Raw genomic sequence first — 23,231 nt, 5'->3', positions numbered from 1 at the left:
GAGGAGCGCCGGGGTGTGGGACCCGAGAAGAGGAGGATCAGGGCTGCTCTGTGCAATACCATTACACAGAGCAAGTAAGTATAACACGTTTGTTATTTTAAAATGAAAAAAAAATTAAAGCTTTACAATCACTTTAATATAGCTTATCGAATGATCAGATTTAAAAAAGGTGCTTATTACAAAAGTACTATTTAAAGTAGAACTTAGTGGAGAGGGATTAGAACACCTGTCAGTTTTTATTTCTGTCTGTGTCTCTTTTAGAGTCATCCTCTCTATTTGTCCTGTTTACCATTATCATTGAAAGTGAAAGTAAAAGAACACCCCAAATTTTGGGTTGTCCCCAGAAAAGTAATAGAGGGGAAATCCTCCAATGGAGACCCCGGGGTTCCCAAAGAAATTCCCTTAATTTGCAGGGATTTCTTCTCACTTCCTATTTGCCTATAGGACAGGAAGTGAGAGGAAATCTCTACAATGGGACACAGATGGTGAAAAAAAACAAAAGATCTGACAGGGGTTATGCTTGCTCTATCCAAAATGGAAAAAAAAAAAAGAAAAAAAAAGAAAAAAAAAAAAAAAAAAATATGACAGGGGTTATGACCCTCCCTTGCTCTATCCAAAATGGGGAAGAAAAAAAAAAAAAAAAAAAAAAAAAAAAAAGGAGTTTTGCCTATAGTATACCTTTAAAGATAAAAGTACTTTTCATGAATACAAAGCTGGATTAACCGCTTAAGAACCGCCCCACGTACATATACTGCGGCCCTTACGCGCACGTACAGGTACGTGATATCTTTCTTCAGCTCTGGGGCGCACCGCCAAAGCCCCGCTCCAATTGGACACAGCAGGAGCCATTTAGCAGGTCCGAAGGACCTGTCGTTCACCGGAAACCCGGCGATCGTCCCGGGAGAGGCAGAACGGGAGTTGTAAAAAAAAAAGGCAGATCACCGTTCTGCTAGTAAGAAAGACAGAGATCTTGTGTTTCTGCTAAGCAGGAACACTGATCTCGGTCTTCCTTCAGTTAAACCATCCCCCACACAGCAAGAAAGCACTCCCAGGGGACACAGTTAACCCCAGATGTTAACCCCTTTCTCTGCCAGTGTCATTAGTACAGTGACAGTGTATATTTTTTGGCGCTCATCACTGTTCCCCAAAAAGTGTCACTTAGTGTCAGATTTGAACGCTGCAATGTCGCAGTCCTGCTAAAAAAAAAAAAAAAAAAAAAAAAAAAAAAAAAAAAAATATAACAAAAAAGCCCTAAATCTAGCCCATATTTTGTAGACGCTATAACTTTTGTGCAAAGCAATCAATATATGTTTATTGGGATTTTTTTTTTTTACCAAACACATGTAGCAGAATACATATTGGCCTAAAATGATGAAGAAATTTGTTTTGGTTTTTTTGTTTTTTTTACAGGATATGTTTTAAAGCAGCAAGTAAAAATATATATTTTTTTTTCAAAAATGTTGTTTTTTTGTTTATAGAGCAAAAATATAAAAACTGCAGAGGTGATCAAATACCGAGAAAAAAAAAAAAGCTCTATTTCTAAAAAGGGGACGTCAATTTTGTGTACAACATCGCACGACTACACAATCGTCAGTTAAAGTAAAGCAGTACCCTATCACAAAAAAAAAATGGCCTGGTCATTAAGGGGTGGGGAAGTGGGGTAAAACCTTCCAGAGCTGAAGTGGTTAAATCCGGAACGGTTATATCTGCCTCCTCCTGGGTTTTAAAAATATAAGCACGGTGTTTACTGAAATTCAAATATTTCAAACTGCATATTTTTATTAAAATCCCAACAAAAAAAGGTGTTTAAAAAGAAAAAAAAAAAAAAAAAAAAGTGTGTGAAATGAAAAAGGACTTGCATTTCATGGACACAGCCAGTAGATGGCGTCAAAACACCAGAAAAGAAATTCTGTTTTGGAAATCTCATCCATAGAAGAGAGAAGGGGGGGAGGAAAAAAAAAAAAAAAAAAAAGAAGAAGGAAGAGAACTTTACATTAATACCATCAAACGGTGCCAAATTCATGAGAGATGATGGAAGTGAAGTGAGGAGTGTAGACAGAGCTTTACACTGACAGCAGACATAATGAACAATGATGATCTGGGGGAGGCCACTGACATCCTCTACTTAGAATGTTACCAATAAATCACACCGGGATGAAGTAGGAATACTAAACACTTAATGCTGCTGTAATATCACAGATGGTATTTTACCGATGCTACTTAACAGATAACGGTTATTTAAAAGACCAACTGTAAGAGCTCCTTCACACTAGCATTTGGGGGGGCAGTAAAACCCTGGGGTTAAATTGACGTTTTACCACTCAACTGCTAATTTTTTAATTAATAGTTTTTGAGACGATTTTGCAAATAAATAAATACATTTAAAAAAAAAAGCTCAAGAAAAAAAAAAAAATGAAAAATGCATGCCTTTAAAGTCTATGTATGTCTTCACACTGGTCTGTTGTAGTGTAACGGCACCTCCCCATTGAAAACAAGACAAAAGGACATCAAAAAAACGCACCCATGTTGCATTTTTCATGCAGTTTTTTTGAGTGACATGACCCATGACAATAGCAGCAAAAAAAAAGAAAAAAAGAAAAAAAGAAAAATCAGAGTAAAATCGCGTGAGTTTTTCGGTGGCCATTATCAGCAAAACGCTGATAACCCTAATTTTCAGCCAATAAATTGGTGCATCCCTATAAAGAGGCGATTATTCACATAAACATAACATAAGCTGTGCACAACATATAGTTTTGTACACAGCTGCATATTAGTCTACGGACCTATTCACACAGGTGTGTATAGCCACACAAGATTAAAAAAAAAAAAAAAAAATTCACACAAAACCAACAAGAAAAAGAAAAAAAAAAAAAAAAAAAGAAAGAAGAAGAAAGAAGAAGGAAGAAAAAAAGAACGAAGAAAGAAGAAAGAAAAAAAGAAAGAAGAAAGAAGAAAGAAAAAAAGAACGAAGAAAGAAGAAAGAAGAAAGAAAAGAAGAAAGAAGAAAGAAAAGAAGAAAGAAGAAAGAAAAGAAGAAAGAAGAAAGAAAAGAAGAAAGAAGAAAGAAGAAAGAAAGAAAGAAAAGAAGAAAGAAGAAAGAAAAGAAGAAAGAAAAGAAGAAAGAAAAGAAGAAAGAAAAGAAGAAAGAAGAAAGAAAAGAAGAAAGAAGAAAGAAAAGAAGAAAGAAAAAAAGAAAGATAGAAGAAAAAAAAAGAAGGAAAGAAAGAAAGAAAGAAAGAAAGAAAGAAAGAAAGAAAGAAAGAAAGAAAGAAAGAAAGAAAGAAAGAAAGAAAGAAAAAAAAAAAAGAAGAAGAAAGAAGAAAGGCAGCTGTGCCTCCAGGGCCATAAATATGTTGTTGTACGCATGTAAATTTTTCTGCTAACATTTACCGTATTTAATCGGCATATAACATGCACTTTTCCCCCCTGTAAATAGGGGGCAAATCGGGTGTGCGTGTTATACGCCAATACCTGGCTGCCTCGGAGGGGAAGGTGGGGGTGAGCGCCGACGCATCTCCTGTGAACTTGGCACTCAGTCACACAGTCCCGCCTCCTAGACCGCCTCCTAGGTTAGACGTCACATGGACCGATATTGGACCAGTGTTCTGTCTATCATAAGAGATGGCCAAGGAGGCGGGACTGTGTGTGACTGAGCGCCGAGTAAACAGAGGATCCATCTGTGTAATGCAGCACAGATCAGGCTGCATTGATGGGCACTGACCCTTATTTTGCCTTAAAAACTTAAAATTTAAGTTTTTTTTTTTTTCCTGAACCTTCCCTCATAAAATTAAGGTGCATGTTATACGCCGATAAATACAGTACATGTGTACATCCGGCAGTATACAGGGACCCCATTTGGTTGCTGCTCCTGGCTGATATGTCAATATAAACAATGTGCAGGCGCTGCCTATTACAAAATGTTGGTGTGAATGAGACATTGAAGCGGCAGCAGTGCATGCGCAGAAAGACATTGGGCAGACATTCACGATTAATGAAACAAAGAAAAGGAAGAAGGCGGCACACCGGTCTCATGCAATACTATAAAATCTCTATTAAATAAAACCAATACCAGTGTACTCACAAAAGGTATGCAACATAATGCATATTTCAAAACTGGCCCCATCGAGGGAAACATTTCCATCCAGGGGGGGCGCAGCTGACGGCTTTCCCTGATGAAGAGGGCTTTGCCCTTGAAACCCATCAGCTGTGCCCCTGCGGATGGACACGTTTTGCTATATGCACTGTGTGAGAGTTTTTATGGTATTGCAAGAGGCCGGTGCACCTTTTTCCTTTGTTTCAGTATTGGTTTCCCCCTGACTGCAGTGGGCAGCGAGGCCGATCTAGTGTGCGGTGTGAAGAAGTCCAGAGGCGATATCTGCTTTGTATGGACGAGAGAGAAGGGGATCCTATTTGGAGGTCCCCTGTGGATTTGCACCCCCGAGGGCCTCTCCTACCGGTAGCACTGACAGGGGCGGTTGTTTTGGGATTTATGAATGATTCTCAGAGGTCATTCTAAAGCAGAAGGCATTGATTCATTCACACAGACGGTGTGCAATCAACAGCACAGACACTGCTGTATATGTATTATTCACATGTCGGCCCTGGCAATGGCGGCCACCAATAGAGTCCCTGTACACCGGACGCTGCACACATGCAAACGTTGCAGAAACATTAAAGTGGAGTTCCACCCACTTTTACAACTCTTCAGCATCCCTCACTAAACTGTGCACTGTAAACGAATTGGATATTTTTTTTATTTTTTTTCTCAGCACCTACTGTATATCTGCTGTATTCATTTTTCACTTCCTCCTCCCTGGCTGCGGCCCATCGCATCATTTCCTGTTTGCAATGCCTTCTGGGAAGGGGCGGCAACTTCCTCTGACACTGCCGTTGCTATGGAAACCTGACCTAAAACCTATTGCACTGCTTGTGCTGCACTGAGCATGTGCGAGATCTGCAAGGATGAGATCCAGGAAGAAATACAGTCTGGCTTCAGATGCCCAGACTTAAGATGGCCACGGCCTGCTGTAAGTTTATAAAATAACAAACTACTGCTATAAACTAACAAAACAGACCTTAGTTTACAGACTAACTTTACTAGAATACATTAAGCTTGTGTATTATAGGGGTATTTTTATTTAAAAAGTATAATTTTGTCCGGAACACCACTTTAAATGCATACAGCAAACACAGAGGATCTTTCTGGCAGCAAGATACTGCATGTTATGTGGATGAATTTCGGACACCTCCTTATGAATGAGCCCTTAGCCCCGGTTCACACCAGTGCGATTTGACAGTTCAAATCGCATAAGTCGCACCCCACTGCCAGCAATGGAATTGTTCAAATCGTGACTCAAGTCGCAGCGGCTTTGAAAAAGGTTCCTGCACTACTTTTTATTGCAATTTCGTTTTGCAACTTGCATTGACTTCTGTTAAATTCGGTCAAAAGTCACAGTGAATCGAAAGGTCCAATTCGCACTGATTTGCGGCTTTGAATTCGTGCTGAAGTAGTGCGATTTCAAAGCCGCATTGGTGTGAACCAGGCCTTAGGTCTACTATAAATTGGTACTAATACAGAAAACACATTGCACAGCTATCTGGTTGTAGTTCTTACCCGGATCCATCCAGAGAGATAAAACAGTCCCGACATTCCAGCCATCCTAAAAGTGAACAAAATTTAGTTTTATTCAAAGTAATGCAGAAGGGGAAAAAGGGAGAGGGAAAAAAATAAATAAAAAGAAAAAAGGAAAAAAAAAAAAAAAAAAAAAAAAAAAGGGAGAAAGGAAAAAAATAAACAAATAAATATATAAGGGATAGGGGGAAAAAGGGAGGACATGCAGTACAATCTGAAAGTAATAAATCCAGTACTGAGAGAACTATGAAGACCGACATTGTTGACCTCCAAATAATTCTAGCTGGACCTCCAAGCTGAAGGTCGTCATTCTGACACTTCTGGGTAATGCCAGCGCTTGCCACTAAACCCCACCCCCAACACATTCCTATTAGCCCATTACTATGACTGGCTACCTCAATTGCCAATAGGAATGTGTGGGGGATGGGAAGGGGTGGGCATATTTTAAAATTTAGCTACTGCATCCGCCAAGCATTAGACCAGTGGTCTCCAAACCGCGGCCCTTTGGGCACTACTCCGCCCACTGATATGAGCCACTATTCTACAAACTGACAACAACAATGGGGAACTATTCCTCACAATGATACCAATGATGGGGCACTACTCATCCCAATAATGCCAATGAAGGGGCACTATTCCTCCCAATAATGTCAATGATGGGGCACTATTCCTCCCAATAATGCCAAAGAAAGGGCACTATTCCTCCCAATAATGCCAATGATGGGGTACTATTCCTCCCAATAATGCCAAAGAAGGGGCACTATTCCTCCCAATAATGCCAAAGAAGGGGCACTATTCCTCCCAATAATGCCAATGATGGGGCACTATTCCTCCCAATAATGCCAAAGAAGGGGCACTATTCCTCCCAATAATGTCAATGAAGGGGCACTATTCCTCCCAATAATGCCAATGAAGGGGCACTATTCCTCCCAATAATGCCAATGAAGGGGCACTATTCCTCCCAATAATGTCAATGATGGGGGTACTATTCCTCCCAATGATGCCAATGATGGGGCACTATTCCTCCCAATAATGCAATGATGGGGCACTATTCCTCCCAATAATGCAAATGAAGGGGCACTATTCCTCCCAATAATGCAAATGAAGGGGCACTATTCCTCCCAATAATGCCAAAGAAGGGGCACTATTCCTCCCAATAATGCAAATGAAGGGGCACTATTCCTCCCAATAATGCCAAAGAAGGGGCACTATTCCTCCCAATAATGTCAATTATGAGGCACTATTCCTCCCAATGATGCCAATGATGGGGCACTATTCCTCCCAATAATGGGGAACTATTCCTCCCAATAATGCCAATGAAGGGGCACTATTCCTCCCAATAATGTTAATGATGGGGTACTATTCCTCCCAAAAATGCCAATGATAGGGAACTATTCCACCCAATAATGGGGCAATATTCCTCCCAATAGTGTCAATGATGGGGCACTATTCCTCTCAATAATAGGGAACTATTCCTCCCAATAATGTCAATGATGGGGCACTATTCCTCCCAATAATGGGGAACTATTCCTCCCAATAATGCCAATGAAGGGGCACTATTCCTCCCAATAATACCAATGATGGGGTACTATTCCTCACAATGATGGGGCACTATTCCTCTCAAAAAATGTCAATGATGGGGCACTATTCCCCCCAATAATACCAAAACGAGGCAAGGTTTACTCCCACTGATACCAGGAAAATTTCCATTTCCGCTGGCCACAATCCGCTCCCCTAAAGTCTGAAGGACAGTAAACTGGCCCTTTGTTTAGAAATCTTGGAGAACTCTGCATTAGACTGATGAGAGCACCACCAAGCTTGATTCAGTCCAGTAAGGATTCAAATTGTTACCAAACAGTAATGAAAAAACCCAACTCCTTTCAGGAGCTCAAATCTCCCCCTTCATCAGGGCTTGTGCGCTGGAAGCAAGTTCAAACTTTTGAAACGGAAATCAGATATGCGGGTCACCATACTAGCAATCATTAGTCTAGAGAAAGCATCACATATCCATATTGCTTTACAATTGTGCAGTACAAGTCTTGGAGGGGGGGGGGGGGGGGGGGGGGGGGGAGTTTTGAGCCCCAGAAATGCGGTCGCTTTTTTTATTACAGTTTGGTGAAAAATAATAATCCATACTGACTGCTGCATTTCGGCCCACTCTGGGGTCCGGCAATCCTCCAACAAATACCTTCAGCTGTGACAAGAGAAAACTACTACAGATACAAGCAGGCACCTGTGGCAGTTTTTTTTATTCTCTTTATTGAGATGACAGGTTCTCTTTAAAGGGTATACTTAAAAAGTAGGCCCTGAGCTCCAGTCAAATGACTGTGCCTAGGCATGAGAGGAGCATCTTGGGAGAATTAGGCCATCAGTCTGCTGCAGGCAGAAGGAAACATTTTCTCATTTATTTTTAGTGGCTCAAAAAAGGTAAAAAGCCAGTACAAGGTATACACTCATCCAAGTCTAATGTGCAAAACAGCAAGACTGACTTCATGAGCCTTGGGGCCAGTATCTTAAAAAAGGAGAAGCAGGGCCAAATATCTTTTGCCCCTATTTCTCCTGCGCATCACAGGACTGCACTCTGTTCTGCATTCCAAACAGCAGGCTAAAGCCCCGCTGCCAGCTCAGAGATCCCGACATTAATGTCTGGATTCACCCAGATGCCTGACCGGCAGATGGCTCAGCCTTTCAGCATGCCGCTAGAGCCTGAGCCAGCCGCTCCCGCCCCCCTCCACACCCCAACACTCCAGTAAGTGCTGGAGAGGCAGGGCAGAGAGCCGGTGACTGACAGGCACCAGCTCACTGAAGACCGAGAACTGAGTGATCAGGGGTTCTTGATCGCTCAGTTCTCTGTGTAGAGGCGGCGGGGGACAGATGCAGCATCCTTCTAGGCAAGTATGTGCGTTTGTTTTTTTCATATCCTGCACTTTTTTAAAGAGGAACTGCAGTCTACTCACATAAATTGTAATAAAAACATCTTTGCCATTCTGAAGCTTCCCTCCACTTTGCATATTATTTTATATATACACACTGCGATTCTGTACTTGCCAAAATATGCTGTAAAAATCTCCCTCCACTGAGTCTGGCTGCAGCCATTTTAACTGTGGGCAGAAGATTTAATAGATGGAAAAAAGAAAAAAATGACTGAAGTTCCGCTTTAAGCTGCCTTTGGATTACTCCGTTTTGATCAGCCAGTAAGCAAATTTTTTAATTTTTTTTGCCCGATTCTTCTATCCACACAATCAATCTCCTTGCTGGGACATTGCATTCCTCCAGCAAACCCGTTCCAACAGAAGTCAATCCATTTCTGTTGAGTGAGAGTGATCACATATGGCTAACTTATCCAGGTATTTGCTCCCACTTCTGGGCATAGAACGCCGCAGTATCTGCGTCAATCTACACCACGTCCGGCCCCCCTCCCCCCCTCCCCCGTGCTGTCTTCTGGGAGACACACAGGTCCCAGAAGACAGCAGGGACCAGTCAGAACGTGCAGCGCGACTCGCACATGCGCAGTGGAGAAACAGGCTGTGAAGCCGTAAGGCTTCACTTCCTGATTCCCTTACTTAAAGCGCCGAAAAAAAAAAAAAATTCAAAGCCAGCAGCTTCAAATACTGCAGCTGCTGACTTTTTTTATATATGGACACTCACCTGTCCAGGGAGCCCGCAATGTCGGCAGCCGAAGCCAATCTGTCCGTCGGCTCTCGGCTGCTGCCGCCATCTTCGGTAAGGAAATCAGGAAGTGAAGCCGCACAGCTTCACTTCCTGGTTCCCTACTGTGCATGCGTGTGTCGCGATGCGCGTCCTCACTGGTCCCTGCTGTCTCCCGGGACCTGTGTATCTCCCAGAAGACAGCAGGGGGAGGACAGAGTAGGCGCCGGAAGTGGCGTAGGTCACCGCGGTGATCTATGCCAGGAAGTGGGAGGAAATACCTGTATTGGACAGGTATCTGCTCTCTCCTCCCCCCTGAGAGGTGCCAAATGTGACACTGGAGGGGGGGGGGGGGGATTCCAAAAAGTGGAAGTTCCATTTTTAGGTGGAACTCCACTTTAAAGAGGCTGGCGCCTCCACCCGGAGCCGAGGGATAGATCGGCTTTGGGTGTGGACATTGTGGGAGCCCTGGACAGATAAGTGTCCTTATTTTTTTTTAAAAGTCAGCAGCTGCAGTATTTGTAGCTGCTGCCTTAAATTTTTTTTTTTTTGCAGGCGGAAATCTGCTTTAACCCTTTCATGACTAAGCCTATTTTTGAAATTTGGTGTTTACAAGTTGAAATCCATATTTTTTGCTAGAAAATTACTTAGAACCCCCAAACATTATATATATTTTTTTAGCAAAGAATCTAGAGAATAAAATGACGATTGTTGCAATATTTTTTATCACACGGTATTTGTGCAGCGGTGTTTTAAACGCAAATTTTTGGAAAAGTGACACTTTCATGAATTTTAAAAAATCCAAACAGTAAAGTTACCCCAATTTTTTTGTATAATGTGAAAGATGATGTTACGCCGAGTAAATAGATACCAAACATGTCACCCTTTATAATTGCACGCACTCGTGGAATGGCGACGAACTACGGTACCTTTGAATTTCCATAGGCGACGCTTTAAAAAAATTTTACGGTTACCAGGTTTGAGCTACAGAGGAGGTCTAGGGCTAGAATTATTGCTCTCGCTCTGACGATCGCGGCGATACCTCACATGTGTGGTTTGAACACCGTTTACATATGCGGGCGCGACTTCCGTATGCGTTTTCTTCGCTGCGCGAGCTCGCGGGGACAGGGGCACTTTAAAAAATTTTTTTTTTTTTTTTTTTTATTTAATTTATTTATTTTTGTACTTTATAAATTGTGTTTAAATTTTTTTTTTTTTTTTTTTACTTTTATTGCTGTCACAAGCAATGTAAACATCCCTTGTGACAGTAATATGTGGTGACAGGTACTCTTTATGGAGGGATCAGGGGTCTAAAAGACCCCCCATCCCTCCTTTACACTTCAAAGTATTCAGATCGCCGAAAACGGCGATTCTGAATACTGTGTACTTTTTTAAATTCGGCGCCATTGGCAGCCGAGTAAACGGGAAGTGACGTCATGACGTCGCTTCCGCATTTACAAGAAGAAGGCTGGAACGAAGCCGCTCGCAGCTTCGTTCCAGTCCGCCCCCAGCCGCCGAAGGCAGCGGACCGGACACCGGGACTCCCGATCGCACGGGAGGCCCGGTAACAGCGGCGGGAGGGGGGGGATGTCCCCTCCCGCTCCTCCGGTATAACAACCGAGCGGCTTTTAGCCGCATCGGTTGTTATATTCGGGTAGCCGATCGCCCGCTGAAAACAACGGTACCGGGATGATGCCTGCAGCTGCGGGCATCATCCCAGTATAACCCTGGAAAGCCGAGGACGCATATATGCGTTCGGTCGGCGGGAAGGGGTTAAATACCTTTGTTACCAAAACTGGCAGAGGAAAAGAAATGTAATATACGCCGTTTTAGAAAGATGGGTAAAATGTAAATTCCTATAGGCAATGCCATTTTATAACACAACACAAGGGTAGAATGCCACTGATATGTATTAATAGAGGACGTGATAAGAGAATTAAGGAAATATATATATATCGGTAGTTGTGTATGAAACCGGAAGCGGTTGGCACTGACTGCTCTCCGGGGCATTTCCTGCCTTTATTTCAGGCAGCTTTTTATTTCCTCTTTAACAAAATCATCAAAAAAAGAAAAGAAAAGGGCGTCCTGAGAACTGAAATCACAGCGATATCTCCAGACCAGACTCTCATTCTCTCTCTCTCTCTCTGAGATTTTGCTCCATAGTGACACGATAGCATCACACAGTTGCTGCAGATTTGTTGGCTGCACATCCATCATATGAATCTCCCCTTCCACCACATCCCAAAGGTCCTCTATTGGATGAGATGTGGTGAGTGTGGAGGCCATTGGAGTACAGGGACCTCATTGTCCAGTGGTGAGATGATTGGAGCTTTGTGACATGGTGCATTATCCTGCTGGAAGGAGCCATCAGAAGATGGGGACACTGTAGTCATAAAGGGATGGACATGGTCTAAAACAATAGTCAGGTAAGTTGTGGTCTTTACACAATGCCCAATTGGTACTAAGGGGCCCAAAGTGTGCCAAGAAAATATCCCCCACACCATTACACCCCCACCACCAGCCTGAACCGGTGATACAAGGCAGGATGGATCCATGCTTTCATGTTGTTTACACCAAATTCTGACCCCACCATCTGAATGTCTCAGCTGAAATCCAGACTCATCAGACCAGGCAACGTTTTTTTCCAGTCTTTTATTGTCCAATTTTGGTGATCCTGTGCGAATTGTAGGCTCAGTTTCCTGTTCTTAGCTGACAGGAGTGGCACCCGGTGTGGTCTTCTGCTCCTGTAGCCCATCTGCTTCAAGGTTCGATGTGTTGTGTGTTCAGAGATAGTATTCTGCATACCTTGGGTGTAACAAGTGGTTATTTGAGTCACTGTTGCCTTTCTATCATCTGGAACTAGTCTGCCCATTCTCCTCTGACCTCAACAGGCATTTTCCTCCACACAACTGCCGCTCACTGGATATTTTCTCTTTTTCGGACCATTCTCTGTAAACCCGAGAGATGGTTGTGTGTGAAAATCCCAGTAGATCAGCAGTTTTTGAAATACTCAGACCAGCCCGTCTGTCACCAACAACCATGCCACATTCAAAGTCACTTAAATCCCCTTTTTTCCCCATTCTGATGCTCAGTTTGAACTTCAGTAAGTTGTCTTCACCACGTCTAGAGGCCTAAATGCATTGAGTTTCTGCCATGTGATTGGCCGATTAGCAATTTGTGTTACCGAGTAATTGAACCAGTGTACCTAATAATAAAGTGGCCGGTGTAATATATATATATACACACACACACACACACACACATACATACACACACACACACATACATTATATATACACACACATACACACACACACACACACACACACACATACATATACACACACACACATACATACATACATTATATATACACACACATACACACACACACACATACATATACACACACACACATACATACATACATTATATATACACACACATACACACACACGCAGATTATTTCAGCTGGAACGCGATGTTATAAAGTACCGCCATGTGACACTGGCCCCATGTTCACCATTCACCTAGGTTACTTGTAAACACAGAAGCAGGTAAAGGAGGTTTTCTGCATTGCTCACTTCCTATGGCAGCTTCTGTGTTTACAAGTGACAGCGCACCTCACCTTTGGACTCATACAATTACCTCCACTACTTTGCACCATACTTATCACATTAGAGGAAGAGGAGGTGAGGGAGTTGGGGGGTTATTTACACAGTGCAGTGGCCACCAGTCTGGCAACATCCTCCCGCAGTGTGTGATGTGTGCAGGTACTGTATTTACCAAGAAATGGGTCACTAGGTGTATAAAAGAAAAGAACCTGCATGTATGTAACTATGTAACCTATAAGATGGATTGAAGGGTAAACTATTGTTTGTCAAACTGTTTCTTAATTTAAAATAATGTCAACAAATACCCTGCAAGTTCATTACAGATCATTAATACAAAGGATATTCAGGGCTTACAAGACAGAGGAAGGCGACTTCCATCCCGCAACTGGCTCTATCACATTCCATTTGTTCTCTGCAATGAAGGAGTGGAGATCTTCAACCATTCGGGAGCCATGATAACATCGGAACACTCCATCTTTGGCACTAAAAAATAAGACAAAACATGCTTAAAAAAAAAAAAAAAAAAAAAAAAAAAAAAAAAAAAAGGGAAGAGGAAATTCTACTTATTAGGCCCAAAGTTGTCAGTAAAATGTACAGGATCAACCATAACATTATGACCGCTAAAGTGATTAACATTGATTATTTCATTACAAGGACACCTGAAAGTGGGTGGGATATAATAATAGTCAGCAAATGAACATGGGAAAAAAAAGGATTTAGTGAAAAATTGGGCGTTAAACGGTCACCTCCAGACACATAAAAATACACTTAAATATATCATATAATTTATTATAGAATAGAAAAAAAAAAAGAAAAAAAAAAAAACAAAACATATATAAATATGACAATAGAGGGAATAGAACATACATCCCTATACATAAAAACAATATAGTGTATATACACACACAAACAAAATTGTTACATAAAAGCAGCCAATAGCCAACATGTTTCACGGTTAATGTATATATCCGCTTCAAGGCTTGTTTGCTTCATAGTTTGCTGTGTTTAAACAAAAAATACACATATAAAACCAATTTGTACATAATAAAGAATGTATAAAGAATGTATAACACACCGAAGAAAAAAAAAAAAAAGAAGAAAAAAGGAAAGAAAAACAAACAAAAATGCCTTATAGCCATCCACCTTTTATAAGTGTATTTTTTGTTTAAATACAGCAAACAATGAAGCAAACAAGCCTTGAAGAAGCGGATATATACATTAACCGCAAAACATGTTGGCCATAGGCTACTTTTATATTACAAATTTTGTTGTATATACACTATTGTTTTTATGTAGAGGGATGCATATTCTATTCCCCCCATTGTCATATTTATATATGTGTTTTTTCTATTCTTTAATAAATGGTATATTTAAGTGCATTTTCATGTGTCTGGCAGAAAAAAAATAATAATGAGCAAGCATAAGGATTTGAATGACTTTGACAAGGGCCAAATTGTAATGGCTAGATGGCTGGATAAGAGCAAAACTCCAAAACTGCAGCTCTTTGGGAGGTTCCCAGTCTGTATTGGTCCGGACCAACCAAAAGGAAGGGGAAACCTGTGAACCGGTGACAGGGCCATGGGCGGCCAAGTCACACTGATGGGGAGGGAAGGCTGGCCTGTTTAATCTGATCCAATAGAAGAGCTACTGGAGCATAAATGGCTGAAAAAGTCAAATGCTGGTTCTGATAGAAAAGGTCTCAGAACACACAGAGCATTGAAGTTTGTGGTGTATGGGGGGCTGTGTAGCTGCAGACCGGTCAGGGTGCCAATGATGACCCCTGTCCACAGCCAAAGGTGCCTACAAATTGGCCAAGGTGCAATGGAAGAAAGTGGCCTGGTCTGAGGCATTCAAGAATGGTTTTAGGAACAAAACGACCAGTTCAATCACGAGTCCAAATGAATGGGCTGCAGTGCCCGAGCAAACATGACTGCAGGGAAACTGCATAGACGTGAACCAAGTCTTAAAGCAGAGCTCCACCCAAAAGGGGAAGTTCCATTTAAAGGCCTCCTCCCCAACTCTCATTTGTGAAATGGAGAGGATAGAAACGGGGAGCCCCACCATGCCAACATCCAATAGATATATAAAAAGGATTGAAAAAAGTAGAAACTTTCTAAAAAAAAAAAAAATTGTGGACTTTGTGTGCATAACATGAGGCAGTAAATTATATAAAAGTATCTTTATTACAAAATATTAAAAAACATGTAATGACAAACACCCTTTACTTGACAAGGGTAACGGGTACCCAATAACGCAGGAGGCATGGATCCTTGCAAAAGTAGGTATAAGTCTGTAATTTACATAGAAAAATGATGTGTATCAATAGATTAGGTCCATGGTCTCCTCCATGTTAGCTTGTCAACGCGTTTCGCAACATAAATTGCTTCCTCTGGGTAGGTGCCACTTGACCTTGAAAACCAGGTATGAGGTGACACAACATACAACAGACTGGGAGCAGATTCGGGCCATCCACAGACCAAACTGAAATATTGAAGGCATAAATATCTCTTGGATTACATCCCGCACAGGGGAAGAAAAAGGGGGGAGCCAACCCCTAGAGCGACCAAGGGAACCAATAATAGCCAGAGCTCTAGGGTAACAGATGAGTGAGCTGGCAAGGACACCCATTTCTGAGTTGCTCTAAGGTATCAGTTACCCTACCAGGGTTGGCTCTGGCTAGATTAGCGAGTCCCCAGATAAGGCATATCCCACATAATATCGGAAAGATGCTCCTGAATGACTGGCCTTTTGGCGGGATATGAAAGGGTTCAACTTCAGGCTTGAGAGCCATTTATGACAATCTCCAGTAGAATCGTCTAACTGACCTGTCTACCCTTGGTACTGAGTTTATAATGATTTATTTTACTTAACCATTATTGGTTCACTTGGTCGCTCTAGGGCAGGGGTGTCAAACGTGGTTGCCCTCAAAGGGCTGGTTGTATCTGCACACCACCATAGTGTTCAGTCTGAGCATTCTCCAATAAAGTTTTCTTGCACTGCATAGAGAGCGCAGGGCTCAGGAGTGCACTGCGTAGGGAGCGCAGGGTTCAGGAGTGCACTGCGTAGGGAGCGCAGGGTTCAGGAGTGCACTGCGTAGGGAGCGCAGGGTTCAGGAGTGCACTGCGTAGGGAGCGCAGGGTTCAGGAGTGCACTGCGTAGGGAGCGCAGGGTTCAGGAGTGCACTGCGTAGGGAGCGCAGGGTTCAGGAGTGCACTGCGTAGGGAGCGCAGGGTTCAGGAGTGCACTGCGTAGGGAGCGCAGGGTTCAGGAGTGCACTGCGTAGGGAGCGCAGGGTTCAGGAGTGCGCAATGCACAGTGTGCAACAACTGATTTTCACCCCTTCTCCTGGGTTCTGACCTCTTAGCCACGCCCCAACCCCCCAAAAACAAAAACAAAAAACCCCACTGGACAAAAGAAAAACATAGCCGCCGGAGCTGTCAGGAACCTCGGACACCGACAGCAATGCCGGGAGGACCGCGCATGCGCTCAGCTCACAAACAGCCGGCGCTGCTAGAGGGACTGAGGTGGAGAGAGAGCAGGAGATGTTCCCTTGACAACCGAACGGCCGGCCGCGCATGCGCTCACACAAAGCCGGCCCTGCTGGCGTCATGGAGGAGGTTTAAGCTTGTTGCCTGGGAGACCTTCCGGGGAGAAAAATAGACAGCGGCAACAAAAAGAGGTGGCAGACAGGGGCCGATGCGTGGGCCACATGACAAGGCCTGGCGGGCCGGATTTGGCCTGCGGGCTTTGGGTTTGCCAACTATGCTCTAGGGCAGGGCTCAAAATTTCAAATCCTGAGCTACTAGCCAGGTCTCAAGGGTTACTCGCCACCAGTTGCCCCACCCAATCCTTACCCTGCCCCGCCCCTAATCACGCCATCATAAATTATCTCATGAAATGACACTTAAATGTTTTATGCAGAATTAAGTTACAAAAATAAAATTTTAACAACAGCTTTATCAGTTCCCCTCAGCACAGCCTCACCTGTGCCCATCAATGCAGCCTCCCTTTGTCCCCATTGTAGCCTCACCGTGCCCCACATTGCAGCCTAAATTTGCCAAAATTGCAGCCTCACCGTGCCCAACATTGCAGCCTCACCGTGCCCAACATTGCAGCCTCACCGTGCCCAACATTGCAGCCTCACCGTGCCCAACATTGCAGCCTCACCGTGCCCAACATTGCAGCCTTGCCAGGGCGGAGAAAGTGAGAGGGGTGACCGGATTGTGACTGGAGTTAGAGAGCCGCGAGCGGTAAAACACGCTGTAACAGCTTAGATTGAAACGGTCTCCGCTCTGCTCACTCTCACACAGCCCCGCCTCTTCCTAACCCCACACCTGTAATAGACAGAACGCATCTCAGCATTGGACCCGCGTTCAGCCTATTACAGCCGCGGGGTTAGGAGGAGGCGGGGCTGTGTGAGAGTGAACAGAGCAGAGACCGTTTCAATCGAATCTGTTACAGCGTGTTTTACCGATTGCGGCTCTCCTCTAACCCCATGCACTCTTCCACCGGGAGAACAGCTCCCGGTCAACCCCGCCCGCCATCTGTGCTCTCCCAGGCAGCCCAGCTCCTCGCCAGCCCTCATTTTCCACTCGAGGGCTGCTCTAGGGGTTGGATCCCTCTTTTCCTTCCCCTGTGCGGGATGTAATCCAGGAGATATTTATGCCTCCAATATTACAATTTAAACTGTGGATGGACTGAATCTGCTCCCAGTCTGTTGTATGTTGTGTCACCTCATACCTGGTTTTCAAGGTCAAGTGGCACCTACCCAGTATGTCCTGAGGAAGCAATTTATGTTGCGAAAACACGTTGACAAGCTAACATGGAGGAAACCATGGACCTAATCTATTGATACACATCATTTTCTGTGTGAATTACAGACTTATTATACCTACTTTTGCAAGGATCCATGCCTCCACGTTTTGCGTTATGCGGTACCCGTTACCCTTGTCAAGTAAAAGGGCGTTTGTTTATTATTACGTTTAATATTTGTAATAAAGATATACTTTTTATAATTTACTGCCTCATGTTATGCCCACAAATTCCGCAAATTTTTGAGAAAGTTTCTACTTTTTTCAATCCTGTTTCTAGCAGCTGACTACAGAGAATACATCTAGCACCTTGAGGCGATTCAGTTCGCATTTGCAGCGCTTTACAAATCATTCATTCATTCAATCCTATTATATTTGTGAAATGGAGCTTTTGGGGGGTGGGGGGGGGGGGTGGGGGGGGAGCAGGTACCCAATTTTAACAAGTACCCACTTCCACTACCAATTCGATCGGAAGCAGAAGTTCTCCTTCCCCCCCTCCCTCAGTCTTCTGGGACACATGACATGTCCCAAAAGACTTCGGGACCAGTCACAGAGCGCAGCACCTCTTACACACATGCGCATTGGGCACCCAGCTGTAAAGCCACAGTGAAGATGCTAGCGAGGGAGGACACAGGGGGAACATGACTGGGGTGAGCACACCGCTGGATCCTGGGACAAGGGAGTGGCTGCTTATTAAAAGTTATCAGCTACAGTTTTTGTAGCTGCTGACTTTTAATTTTCACTTCAGAAACTTTCCGCTTTAAACCAGGGGTCTGAATTTGAATAGCAGGTAACAGCTAAAAGTAATCGAAAAAGGGAAAAACTTAAGAAAAAAAACATGGTTTTCCTTTTAATAAGTAACTTGTCAACTCACTGGAAAATCGTTGGTAGTTTTGTTACGAAGAACCGGCCGCTCACTCCTAGAGAATAAAAAGCAAAAACAAAATCAATTTTTCTGTCACAGTACAGACACAACCAGGCTTATTTGATGAGGAAATGAATGCAGATAGTGAAGACAACATACTCTACACAGCGAACGAATCCAAGGTGACCAAAATTCATGGCTGGGAAGTTTAAAATGGTTTAAAAAAGGTATTTCAAGCAGAGCCCAATGACAATGCACAGCACATACTTGATATATAGATCTGCTCACACCACATATGAAGAGCTGTGTGAAATCTGGTTACAGAGAATAAAAATCACTCATTAACCACTTTAATAAAACAGACATGTCACCCCCTTCCTGACCAAACCAATTTTCAGTGCTGTCGCATTTGAATGACAATTGCACGGTCATACAAAACTGTACTCTTGTAAAATATTCATCATCATTTGTTTGTTTGAGACAGATAGAGCTTTCACTTGGTTGTTTTAAATTACCACTGGGTTTTTCTTCATCTTTTGCTAAACAAAGTAAAAAAAAGGCAGAAAACGTAAAAAAAAAAAAAATAAAAACAAAAGAAAAAACACAAAAACGTTTTTCTTAGCTTCAATTATAAAATCTTTATTCTTCACCGATGGGATGGGCAGCGGCGAGGCGGCACCGATGGGATGGGCAGCGGCACCGATAGGATGGGCAGCGGCACCGATAGGATGGGCAGCGGCGAGGCGGCACTGATGGGATGGGCAGCGGCGAGGCGGCACCGATGGGATGGGCAGCGGCACCGATAGGATGGGCAGCGGCACCGAGGCACTGATGGGATGGGCAGCGGCACCGATGGGATGGGCAGCGGCGAGGCGGCACCGATGGGATGGGCAGCGGCACCGATGGGATGGGCAGCGGCGAGGCGGCACCGATAGGATGGGCAGCGGCACCGATAGGATGGGCAGCGGCGAGGCGGCACTGATGGGATGGGCAGCGGCGAGGCGGCACCGATGGGATGGGCAGCGGCACCGATAGGATGGGCAGCGGCACCGATAGGATGGGCAGCGGCGAGGCGGCACTGATGGGATGGGCAGCGGCACCGATGGGATGGGCAGCGGCGAGGCGGCACCGATGGGATGGGCAGCGGCACCGATGGGATGGGCAGCGGCGAGGCGGCACTGATGGGATGGGCAGCGGCGAGGCGGCACCGATGGGATGGGCAGCGGCGAGGCGGCACCGATAATCAGGGCATTGATAATCAGTTCCCAGATTATCGGTGTAAATGTGCCCTGTCAACCTTGCCAGTTATTGGCAAGTTTGTTTAAATGTGATCAGCTGTGAGCTGATCATATGGTAAAGGGCAGATGTGATTGGCCCTTTACCTCAATCTGTGATCAGCTGTATCCAAAGGACACAGCAGTCACAGAGCGCCCAACTGCACGCTCGGGGGGGGGGGGGGGACGGACGTCCACTAGTCCTTTGGCTATAGAGTAGAGAAAAAAAAAAGGAAGATGTATCCCCCAAACCAAACTGGGACTCTATAGCCTTTGGCTATAGAGTGGTATTGAAGTGGTTTAAAAGAGAAGTTCTGGATAAACAAAAAAAGAAAAAACACACACACACACACAGTCACCGACTCTCTGCTCTGCCCTTCCAGTGCTCACTGGAGCGCCGGGCTGTGGAAGGGGGTGGGATGGCATGGCTCAGGCTCTCAGCAATTCACCGAGCCTGAACCAGCTGCCGGTCAAGGCATCTGTGTGTATCCTGACATTGAGGTCGGGATATTTCCAGAGCCTGGACCGGCTCTGTGACATACAGACTTTAGCTTCTTCACTCTTATGACCCTACTCCTCCTGTGGGTCATAAGAGCTTAAAAATCGAGCAGATTGTTTTAACTGCTGCAGGTTTTGTTGGATAACATTAGCAGAGGCAGAAAAAAAAAAAAAAAAAGCCAGGCACTCCTAAGAGCAGCATTAAAAAAAAATGTCCAGTGTACACCGGGTCTAAATGCAAGTGACAGATTTGAGTTCTGTTTTCCAACAAAGCCCATCTTTTGTTCAGATGATGGATTTTGGTCGTGGGTGTGGACAGAACATTTTAATGTAGAACATTACGAAAAGGTCATTGGACATTGGGAAACATTTCTTCAAGTGTTGTTCTGTCCTCTTATGATTTATGATGATGTGCAGCGGACGCCGGTACAGGGATGTTCTCATTTAGAGGCCGCCATCTGTCCTGGCACAATCAATAGAAATGCCAAGCTGCACCATGTGACGGGTATACCCGACAGAGAAAAAAAAAAAGTAGTGAGCTGTTGTAATAGTTTATTACTGTCTATCCCGAGATCATATTCTGCAGGGTGACATTAGTTGGACAATCTGAAGAAAAAATGAAAACAATGTTTCAGCAACCAGTTCCCTCGATTCATCTTCTAACCAGGTATATAGGACAAGGGTTTGGATTGGATGCTTGGATGCTATGGACAGCCACCTCTAGTTAATATATATATATATATATATATATATATATATATATATATATATATATATATATATATATATATATATATATATATATATATATATATATATATATATATATATATATATATATATATATATATATATATATATATAATTACAATGGGTATTGTGATAGTGTAATAAAGCTGGACTCCCAAAACAGAATCCCCCCCCCCCCATCTGAATAATGCTTCCTTATTACCTTAACCACTTCAGCCCCGGAAAGATTTGCCCCTTTAATGACCAGAGCATTTTTTGCGATTCGGCACTGCGTCGCTTTAGCTGACAATTGCGCGGTTGTGCGGCGTTGTACCCAAACAAAATTGACGTCCTTTTTTCCCCACAAATAGAGCTTTCTTTTGGTGGTATTTGATCACCTCTGCGGTTTTTATTTTTTGCGCTATAAACAAAAAAAGAGCAACAATTTTGAAAAAAAAAAATAAAATAAACAAACAATAAATTTTTACTTTTTGCTACAATAAATATCTCCAAACAATAACTAAAATTTCTTCCTCAGTTTAGGCCAATATGCATTCTTTTATATTTTTGGGAACAAAAAAATAAATTTAAAAAAATTAAAAAATCAATCGTAATAAGCGTATATTGATTGGTTTGTGCAAAAGTTATAGCGCCTACAAAAAATAGGGGATATATTTATGGCATTTTTTTTTTTTATTAGTAATGGTGGTGAGACAGATCGAGCAGTTGACATTTTTTTGGGACCACAGACATTTATACAGCGATCAGAGCTAAAAATAGCCACTGATTGGTGTAGAAATATTACTGGTAGGGAAGGGGCTAACATTAGGGGGCGATCAAGGGATTAAATGTGTTCCCTCGGCGTGTTCTAACTGTAGGGGGATGGGCTACCACTGACATGACAGCGATCACTGTTCCCGATGACAGGGAGCAGAAGATCTGTTAGATCACTAGGCAGAGCAGGGAAATGCCTTGTTTACATTTCCCCGTTCTGCTTCTCCTCGCCGCGATCATCGGCCACTGGCGGACATGGCGTCCGCGGGACCCGCTCCTGTGGCAAGCGAGTGCCCGCTACGGGTACGCCCATTTGCGCAGAGGAGCCACTCTACCGACGTCTACCTCTACCGGTCGGCAAATGGTTAAAGAGCAACTCCACTTCTGTTGCAGAAAAAACAAAAAAAAACAAAAAAAAAACAAAAAACAAACCCTCTGGGTGATCTACGTACACAAGGATTTTATCAAACTTTGTTGCAGATTTCTACCTTTTGTTATTCTGAAGTAGCGGTTTGTCTTTGTCAATGTGGAAAGTGAATGGGAGTGACTTTATAATTATATCAACTGCTGCACTCTCAGGGCTCTGAGGAAAGTGGCAGGGTCTGCATCCATTTAGCTGCAATTTCCTTTCGGGAGTATTTCACCAAAAATTACATTTGTTGCAGGGGATGCCCAAAATCTAACGTGGAAGAGAGAAAGGTAACAGCGCTCTCTGCAGTGACAACCCAATCCATACACCAGATCCACTCACAGGTGCCTAGACCCGATGTATACCAAACCAACGTAATAAATATTAAGAAGAGCCGGCAACACCAAAATTCTTAAAGTGTAGTTTATTGGTACATCAGAGTGACCGTAAAACAAAAGGGCTGACGCGTTTCAGCAATAGCCTTAGTTGTAGTGAAGACTAAGGCTATTGCCGAAACACGTCAGCGCTATTGTTTTACTGTCACTCTGATGTACCAACAGGGACGCTGATAGAAATCGTGGGGCCCCATACAGCCTACCTGACGGGGCCCCCTTCAGCCCAACGTCTGGTCCCTCCCTCAGCCCCACCCCTGGCCCCTCCCTAGACCCGCCTTGAAACAAAGTGCAGATATGTCTTCAAGTGATATTTATCACTGCAGACAGTGCCACCCATGCCATAATGTACTGCAGACAGTGCCACCCATTCCGCCAATGCCATTGGCAGCATGGGTGGCACTGTCTGCAGCACATTATGGCATTGGCAGCATGGGTGGCACTGGCGTGTCAAACTACCACTGGTACTGTGTTTGATTGACAGCCTAGGCAGGATGTGGGCGTATACACTAAATACTGAATGGCAACATACCTGCTCCTTACTCCCACCCATTCACAATTCCCAATGCATTATGGGTATTGTAG

The 23,231-nt window shown here is 43.7% G+C and overlaps 1 long non-coding RNA gene across 1 annotated transcript; it reads right to left on the bottom strand.

The window, feature by feature from the left end:
- Positions 1 to 5,326: 5,326 nt before the first annotated feature.
- Positions 5,327 to 18,627, bottom strand: LOC141141624 (uncharacterized). The gene is made up of 3 exons (XR_012244175.1): positions 18,580 to 18,627; positions 13,249 to 13,377; positions 5,327 to 5,660 (listed from the first exon to the last, which is right to left on the bottom strand). It is a non-coding gene; the product is annotated as an uncharacterized lncRNA (long non-coding RNA).
- Between the last annotated feature and the right edge of the window lie 4,604 nt (positions 18,628 to 23,231).

The sequence above is a fragment of the Aquarana catesbeiana genome, linkage group LG04 (assembly GCF_042186555.1).
Source record: "Aquarana catesbeiana isolate 2022-GZ linkage group LG04, ASM4218655v1, whole genome shotgun sequence".
Taxonomy (NCBI): domain Eukaryota; kingdom Metazoa; phylum Chordata; class Amphibia; order Anura; family Ranidae; genus Aquarana; species Aquarana catesbeiana.
Note: the sequence above shows the minus strand (reverse complement) of the source record. Positions and strands in the feature narration are given on the sequence as shown.